Below are 9142 nucleotides of genomic sequence, written 5' to 3'. Positions count from 1 at the left end.
TAATTTCCCCTATCATTCCCCCAGAAATCATTTGCTAACATCCCCTCAAGGACCTTCGGATCTGCTCAATAGTCCTATTCACTTCATTTTATGAGGAATGTTAAGTTGAACTCTGAGTTTACTTAGTGAAAAGAAGCCACATTTTTTGTGTAAAATATCTTACCATTTTACCTCATTTCCCTAAAAACCTAAGTTATTACCTTATCAACTTAGCATTTCCTATAGATAATATCATATTGACACTAACTTTATTACCTAGCTCCTTTATCATTCCCCATCCCTATTTTACAAAAAATTATATAAAAACCCCAAAAAATACCTAAGTATCCCTACCCTTGGCAACTATGGCCACATAACACAAAGCTTGGGAATTATTGGCCATTTGGGACCTTAATAATAGCCCTTCCGCATATAAAACATTGGGGTTTATTTAACACTAGGTTAAATAAACAACCACATTAAACCCCCCATATAAACCATACGTTAAAAACCCTGGTGCGCATGTATATAAAGGGGTTAGTTTAACATTCGGTTAGACTAATAACCTTAGCCGCCTGTTCACACCGCATAAATCCATATTCCAAAGTTTTATACCCCCACGAATATTAACAATATTAAACAATTGCAGCGGGTCCCGTACCATAACTACCCGCCATCTGCTTTACCTGTCCGCCGTCCGATCCCACGCCGTAGATCCGACGACTGGCCGCAATATCAGAGCCCCTGATCTGTAGGGAGTTAGCATCCAGGGGATGGGCGGTATTGCTGTCGTACCCCTGCCACGCGTTGGCTTCCCAGCATGATCGAAGCCCCATCCTACAAAACCACCCTGGGCCAAAGGCGCTTACCGCCCGCCGCCTACCTCCTGATGTCATCCCCACGTCACCAGATGACATTGCGTCCATGTCGCTCGCCACTGCCATATCATATGCTAACATCACCACCTCGCCATTGTGTCATCCACCACATCATCCCACATGTCAGCTGCCACATCATCCTCCGTAACCACTACACGACAAAAATGTGTCATGATGACGTCATCACAAAAGGCACCAAAAAGCGCTAAAATGTCCAAATTTTGTTAAAAGTCGCGAAAGTGACTGTTTTGTTTATTTCTATTAGTTTGTTGGTAAAAACCTCTGCATGTGATTTATGATCAATTAGCCACCATAGTTGCACAGTCCGTCACTTGCTGAAGGCGACTCCACAGTGTGTTCCCTATCTCGGCCTACAGTCCAGGTTGTGCATCTAGTGCTCGTTTTAAACAGGTATTTACCCATTTGACCCCAAACCCTCTGCATTTCCATTTTTTCTCCGTCTCTGAACTTGTAAAACCAATAAATTGCATAAATCAAGTTGCCATCCCTTGCTAGATCTATTGTCATCATCGCTGCTTAACATCCTCCCCATAAAACGGCCAGTTTTACCCATTTTCACGGTAAACTGCACTCTTAAAAAAAAAACGCAGTCCCGCACCCAAACCTATACACTATATCTATTGTTTTTTTTCTTGTTTACCAAAATAGCTCCTCAAATTCCACTTCCCTCTGCAAAGTTTCGCTCGGGTGGCTAAAATGCAAGCCCATTTCCTCTGCATTATGCTCACAGAGCTTGTAAATCCAGCAAATTCAGTCAAAAACTCTAACTAAACTCTGTAAAATTTTCTTTTTACCACAAATTTTACACTGTGAGGTCATTTCTATATCAAAGCTCAGTCTACAAATTCCTAGGGAAAGGCTTCAGAGCCAGTGTTCTGTCTTCAATTGTTGCATAAACCCAAATTCCAAATTACAAACACAGAGAATTTAAAGATGGCCACTCCAGCAGCCTTGAATATCACTCCTCTCAATGCACCCCACAAAGAATTAGAAGCACTACCTTTGGCTGATAGGGACCACTTAATTCAAGACCTGGTTGGTGACAGAAACCACTTGTAGACATTCTGTGAGTTGATGAATAGTTATTTGAACAACAATGACATTTATGGCATATCAGAATCAAATTTCCCTTATACTTCCTCCCTTGTATCAATGTCTTTCCTAAAATTATTCGCCTCTGCTGTGAAAAATATGAGCCAACCCAAAGGGCAGTCAAGTCTCCATCTGGGAGCATCCTTTTCCATATAACTCCTGACTCCATCAATCAAATGCTAAACTTCAAGCAAACTCAGCTTCTGGTCCCTCTTTCTATGAAATTCCTGCTTGATGAATGTCCCAAACTCTCCAACTCAGAGATAGCCTGAATTGCCCATGTATTCATGAGAGCAGACCGCCAGCCTAAAGGGCCACCTCCTTTTCTCTATGTATGTTTCAATGAAGTGGGAAAATTACTAGTAGATATGATATCTTATGTACTCGGCTTCAAGACAAGTGAACATATTGATCAAACTATATTGGTCTTGCAATCTGCATTTACCCTAGGACGGCCCCCTACTGTCAAATACAACTATGCCAAATTCATTGCCAATAAGATACATGACCAACTGCTGAAACTGGATAGGGAGGGAGTCTTCAAATACTCATCTTACATCTATCATCTATTCATGTATTATCAGCCAGACTGTTTCCAATGCCCCATCAAAAGATTGGACTCCAAAGGAGAAAAGAGGTCTGTGATTTTTTGGACCTTAGTCTTTCATGAAGTCCGCAGCTCTCCCTACTCTTACTGTGAGTTCATTGACCTGTTTGTCTATCCAGTCTCTTCTCTCCTAATGAGAACTCCTCCTGCTAGGCTATCCTATGACATGCAAAAAATATTGCAGCTCTAAAAAACTACAAAATAGGTGATTGGTACTTTTACAGGAATCACACTGTCATCAGGATATATGGCTGTGAGCTCTGTCCCTACAGGCTGCCAAGATATGTGCCAATGAGACTGTTTGCCTTGGAATATTACAGGCAATTTATCAACTCTGATTTAACTCATTTCCATAGCACCAAGAAAAAGGCTCAGTTGAAATTCAAAGACCAACTAGGCCCTTTTGTCATGAACAAAAAAAAAGGATGGCAAGATGCTGATCAAATATTGGGAGAAAAACTCAGGTTAAACAGAAGTTTTTGGTGGGTACCTTATGACCCAAATGGTTTTATCAATGCTAGGAAAATAAAATATAGGCTGTCAGCCTATGAACATTGCAAAATCCCACAAATAGAACAATTTGCCAACCAAGATGAGTGGGTGGCAGGGACACTAGTTGAAGAATTCAGCCAAGAAGAGATAATGGAGAAAAATGTGAAAGATTTGGAAAAGACTCTTGACTTGGATTCTTTTGAGTAGGTGACATTCAAACTGCCACAACAAGTTGGAGAAGGCACATCAACTGCTGCAACTTCACAAGCTGCCCAAGAAAGGACTACACCAGCAACAGGGACAGCAAAGGGCAAGGAGGTAGTTGATGCAGAGCAAGAAACAATGATAGAACAACCAACTACTTCAAAGGAACAGAGTCAAGGGAAAACCCCTCCACTGCAGACAGAGGCTCCACAGGTACCAGCTTTGTAGACTCCTCTCAATGAGGAGAGAGGCAAGAAACGGGCAGGGAAGAAACCACACCTGCTAGTGGGTCAACACAGCAGCCAAAGGCCAAAAGGCAGAGAGTAGATCCTCAAATTGAAGAGGAAATTAGTGAAGAAGTCATAGAGAGCCCAAGGAGGGAGAGGGAAACCAGCCAGCAAACATCCATCAGCTCTCACAGACAAGAAACAGAGAGGCAACATGGTATGGAGGTCTCCTCCTCAAGGCATCAAGGTGCACAACCATCTGGCATTAAAGGAACTTTCATGGAAATAAAGGCCCAAAATGAGCTATTGAGAATACAGTTGTATGATCAATTTCTGAAGACAACACCCTCCAAACAACAGAGGTTAATGGCAGCTTATGACATTAAAGAGGAGAAAATGATCTTAAGTCATTTCAAGCCTAAGATACCACAGCCACAGACAACTACAGATTACATAAAGACAAACTTAGAGGTCCTCGCCAAGGACATACACCCGATGGACCAAATTGAGCTACAGAAGAAGACAGGTGAAATGGTCTATGCTACTCTAGTAGACAAGACAATGTTGGCCCACCAATTGAAGGAATCATTGAAAAATAAAAATACTCAATTGGATTTGGAGAGAAAGTCTTCATTGGCCAAAGACAATAGAATAAAGAAATTGGAGGAAATTATTATGGAACTAGGCCATAATCCTATGGATGCCAAGGGCATCAAAGCCCTCATAAGAAGAAAGGAAGAAGATATTGCTACACTTAGAAAGTAGCTAAGGCTACCTGCAACCATGCACCCTCAAACTACAGAACTTGTTCAAGAAAAAGAAGGTGAAGATACAATGGATTTGATAATGAGAATGAATCAAAGGATAATTCAAATGGAGGAAGAATTGGAGAAAGCATTTCAAGGCAAGCACGGAGAGTCGACCTCCCAGCCACCTGTAACATCTCCAACAGTCCCCACTGCCCTTCCCACAGTAGCAGTAGCAATTCCTCCTATCATTCCAACATCAACAACAGGTACATCAACCATGGATGCTTCAGCAGCAGCAACAACAACAGTCCCAGAATCTAGCATGAGTATGGAAGACATGATGAAAGCAGTCAAAGAGCTAGAAGTCCAGATGACAGAGCTAAAAGAGGCCAAAGAAAAGTTGGCCAAGCTAGAAGTAAGCTATGACAAGTCCAAGGTAACGGTGGCTGAGAAAACAAGGGAAATAAAGGCCCTGGACAATAAAATAAAGTCTTTAGAAAAAGAGCTTACTCTAGATAAAACTCTAGCTGAAATCAAGAAAATTTTGTGGGCCAAGATTGGCCAATCTATCACTGACCAATGGCAATCAATCTAGACTATACATGAGCAAATAGAATTAATAGGCCAAGCCCAATTTGAGACTCAAAAGGCTAGAGCATCATTTTGAAATATGCCTGAGCAAGGCAATAGAATGATCCAATTTTTGAACACTCATACTAAAGAGTAGCTGGCAGCCCTAGATATCAGGAACCGGAAAGATACCATTTTGATAGTGAAGAAGGTGCTAACCCTGAGAAATTTTGTACAGACTCTAGAGAGAAAATGTCAAGAAATGCAGGCAGAAATAAATGCCTTCAAACTAAAGTTTGCAACATTTCAGAGCAAAGGACTACCAAGCTTATTAACCAGCAGCGGAAAGCTGCTAACACATGAACAGTATGCCAACAGAGTGAATAATTATGTTGCCAATCAAATTACAGCATCCTCTAGCACCTCAGAAGAAACAGGGCCTCCCTATGGATAGAGTCTTTATGATAAATTAGAAAATCTGTTCTACATTGAACATGAGATAAATCACCTTTTTGAGGTTCAGCCCAACTTTTATAGATATACTGAAGCTGATGAAACATTGATAAAAATACAAAGACAATAGTTGCCTGCAGAGAATGCAGGAAATTTTACCAAGGTGATTTTGTTTCTGTTTCCTCTTTTTGGGTCAGCTACAGGTCAGCAAATTCAAAGCCGCGGGCCACCTATCAAAAAAGTAAAAATAGCACAAAGAAGAAGCCAAATTGTGACTGCAGCTCATTAATGAAAAAATCAAGCACTGATGACAAGGCCAAGACAACAACACAACAAGACAGCAAACACAGGGAACGCAGAATAAAGACACAGCCATCAGCTGACTCACTTAGTCCAGAAAGTCAAATATCTCTAACAAATTGGACAGCTAGTACACCAACATTTACTACAAACATTTATTTTTCTCATTTACTTCTTCTAAAGAGTTGGTGAAGGAAGTTATTGCATGAACACTTATCTACAAGATATTTTGTGTCTCATTTTTGTATAGAGACCTCCCCATAAAATGTATTTGGGGCTGGTGATTTTCTCTCTGGACTACGCTGTAAATTCTCAGACTCTCTAATACAAAGGTTGTTTGAAGTTCACTGTTGCTGGACCGTCTGAATGGGGATTTGATGTTCTAGGAACTGCTACAGAATTTCTGTGTCTTTCTATGGATCAATAAGTTGCTCTAACCTGCGTTTATGTTTCCTATGTTTGCAAATATAATATATGTCTCATGATCTTAGTAACAGAGGAAAAGGATAGCCCAGAATTTGTTCAAATACACTCTGTGTTTAATCTCTACTATTAATTATGTTTTCTTGATAATTAGTCATAAATAGGAATTCTTAGTTGCTCTTGTTTTCACTAATTCTTTCATTTTGAGTACTATTTAGGAATTCTTAACTGCTCCTTGATAATATTAAAGCACCTTCCCTCTGCCAGCATGATCAAGGATTCTTGACTGCCCTTCATCCACTGGCTTACATTCCATAAACTTCCAGACCTAAAATTCTTTCCAAGACTGATTATCTTGCTACAGCATTGCCCTTTTACCAAATAAACACCTCCAACAGTACACCATCATTGACCCCATTGCCCAATGGTATAAAATATTTTGGACTTGGATCCCAACTCTATTTGAGATCACCATCCAACAAACAAAAAACCAAACTCTGTGCATCATAAATATCCTAAAATACTTTAAAAAAAAGTTAAATTACAAAGAGAGAGACCTCTCTTGTTGCAGATTGGCTAGAATCTGCAGCTAAAATATTGGTTAGTGGTTACCTCGGTCGTATTCCCTTTTGGAGGTAGGGAACAACCTGAGTGATAACATCATTGGCAACTCCACTGGGGAATTGAATGACTGTTTGTTACTTCTGCCTATTTTCTAAAGCTATAGATGGAGCTTGAAGTTAGCCAGGTAGCCTTTGAAACTGTTTTTGCTGTGCATTTACAGGAGTAAATAAACGCTACTTCAGTCAATATCCAGTCTAGTTTAGGCTTTAAATCGCTGTCCCAAAGATTTGATCAGTTTCCCTGTTTCAACATATTCAAAGGAAAGCCCAAGGCTTCCTATATTTCAGAATTTCCTGTAGATTACTGTAAAAAAATTGTGATCCCTAAACATTCCCAGAAAATACCAAAAACAAATTTAGAAGCTCGCTCCAAAGAAGAAAACTCGGTACACCAGATCAAACCCTGATCCAGATCCTCCAACTATTTTTGAAAATCCCAAATTGATCTCTAAGACCCTTAGAAAATAAGAAAAACTAGAAAAATCTACGGATTTACAACTTGATATACCTTAGCAAAACCCTACTAAATCTGAGTTTACCCCTGGGAGAGCAACAGTCATTTCAACAGCCTCTCCTAGTTCCTCATCCACACCTCAAAGTATCCTCTCCACTCCCCCATCCACTACACATATTTCCACTGTTGTACCTGTTGTTCCAGATGTCTTATTTCTTCCTATTGTCCCATTTATCCCTATAAATATGGCAAACTGTTATGCTCCTCTTCAGTTACCTGGAAATCCAGGGGCTATGACTTAGGATTATCAGAGCAAAATCACATATTTTGATGGTACTGGCTCCTATACAGCCCAGCAACACACTAAGAAAATGCAAGATTATTTTGAGCATTATGAAATTGATGATGATGATGTGAGAATGAAGATCTTTGTCCAAATTCTAACTGGTGATGTAAGAATTTGGTTTATAGCACTTGCTGTAAATTCCATAGCCGATTCAGAAGCTCTTTGTCAATCCTTTTTAAATCGATGGGAAAAGAAGAAAGACCCTTTACACATTTTAACAGAATATGACAGTTTGAAAAGAGGCCCACAAGAAACTATTCAAGACTGTTGTGCTAGGTTCAACAATGTCTATAATGTTATTCCTCATAACCTTAGACCTCCACCTGACTTGGCCTTGATCAAATTCCCTGATGGATTTGACTCTGACATGGCATATAAACTGAGGGAAAGAGCCCCTCCAAGCTTAGCAGACATGCAGAATATAGTTGTTAGTGTGGAGGCAAACCTAATTGCTAAACGAAATCAGGCAAGAGCTGAAAGAAGAACAACTTTCAAAGAAGAGCCTTCAACATTTGAACAAAAACTAGATGCAATCATCAAATGTGTGGATAGACCTGGAGATAGAGTGGAAACTATTGAAAGGAAATCATCTTGGGAAGGTCAACCAAGTAACACTGCAAGAAACCCAAACTTTAGAAAAAACCAAAATCCAAATGTCGTAAGGGCTGGCCCTGACCAGAACATCAGACCTCCATTTCAAGAAAACTATGCAGAAGCCTCAACATCTAGTGAACCAACAGAGGACACCCAAATCAATCTAATGGGGTTAAACAGTGAGCAACAAATCTTCCTAACCCAAGACGACCAAGAAGCTCATAATTTCAATCAATTTCAGACCAAATCTGTAAAGTCATTTGATTTTAGAGAAGGGTATGATGCAGTGGTCTATGAGGTTCATAAATGGTACAAATTAAGAAGCAGAACCATAGATGTGCCTGAACCTGCCAAGCTGAAGGATAGCAAGCAGCCAAAGAAAACAAAAGATAAAATTGTCCTGATAGAACCCTCTACTAAAACAGACTCAGACCCAAAGGAAGTCACTGTGGAAGACATATCAGACGTACAACCCTCAAAAAATCAGTCATCTACATCCCTCCCCTCTAAAGAAAATCTAAATTGTCCTCCTGAAAATTATTTCAAAACAAATTTACCTCAAAACAACATTTACAATGAAGAGAAGGTCACTGAAAATACAACAAGAAAGGAAAACTTTGCTACTTACAACACAAGAATACAAGTGGAAAAACCTTTTAACTTAGAAACAGAAATAGGAAAACTGAAAATAGCCATTCCTCTATCCGAATTGGCTAAACATGAACTTTACAGACAACAAATCAATAGGTCACTCCAAATATCGGACAATAGGGATGCAGTCAATATTCTAGATGATCAACCAGAAATGATTTTCGGTCCTGAAGTTAATGGTAAAACAGTAGATGGAGGGGTTCCTCCATTCTATGTGAGCTTAAACATTCATGACAAAGTGCTACATAATGCAATGTTTGATTCGGGAGCTTCCCATAACATGATGCCTAAGTCTGTGATGGAAAGACTAGACCTAGATATCACAAGGCCATACAAAGACTTGTTCTCATTTGATTCCAGTCAGGTCAGGTGTCTAGGCCTAATTAAAGATCTTTGTGTATCTTTGGTCCAATACCTAGCCAAGACAATCTTGATGGATGTGGTGGTAGCTGATATTCCACCCAAGTATGGTATGCTCT

Source organism: Pinus tabuliformis, chromosome 6 (assembly GCF_031772625.1).
Source record: "Pinus tabuliformis cultivar Carrire ecotype Pingquan chromosome 6, CPIR1, whole genome shotgun sequence".
NCBI lineage: Eukaryota > Viridiplantae > Streptophyta > Pinopsida > Pinales > Pinaceae > Pinus > Pinus tabuliformis.
This window is presented reverse-complemented; position numbering follows the sequence as displayed.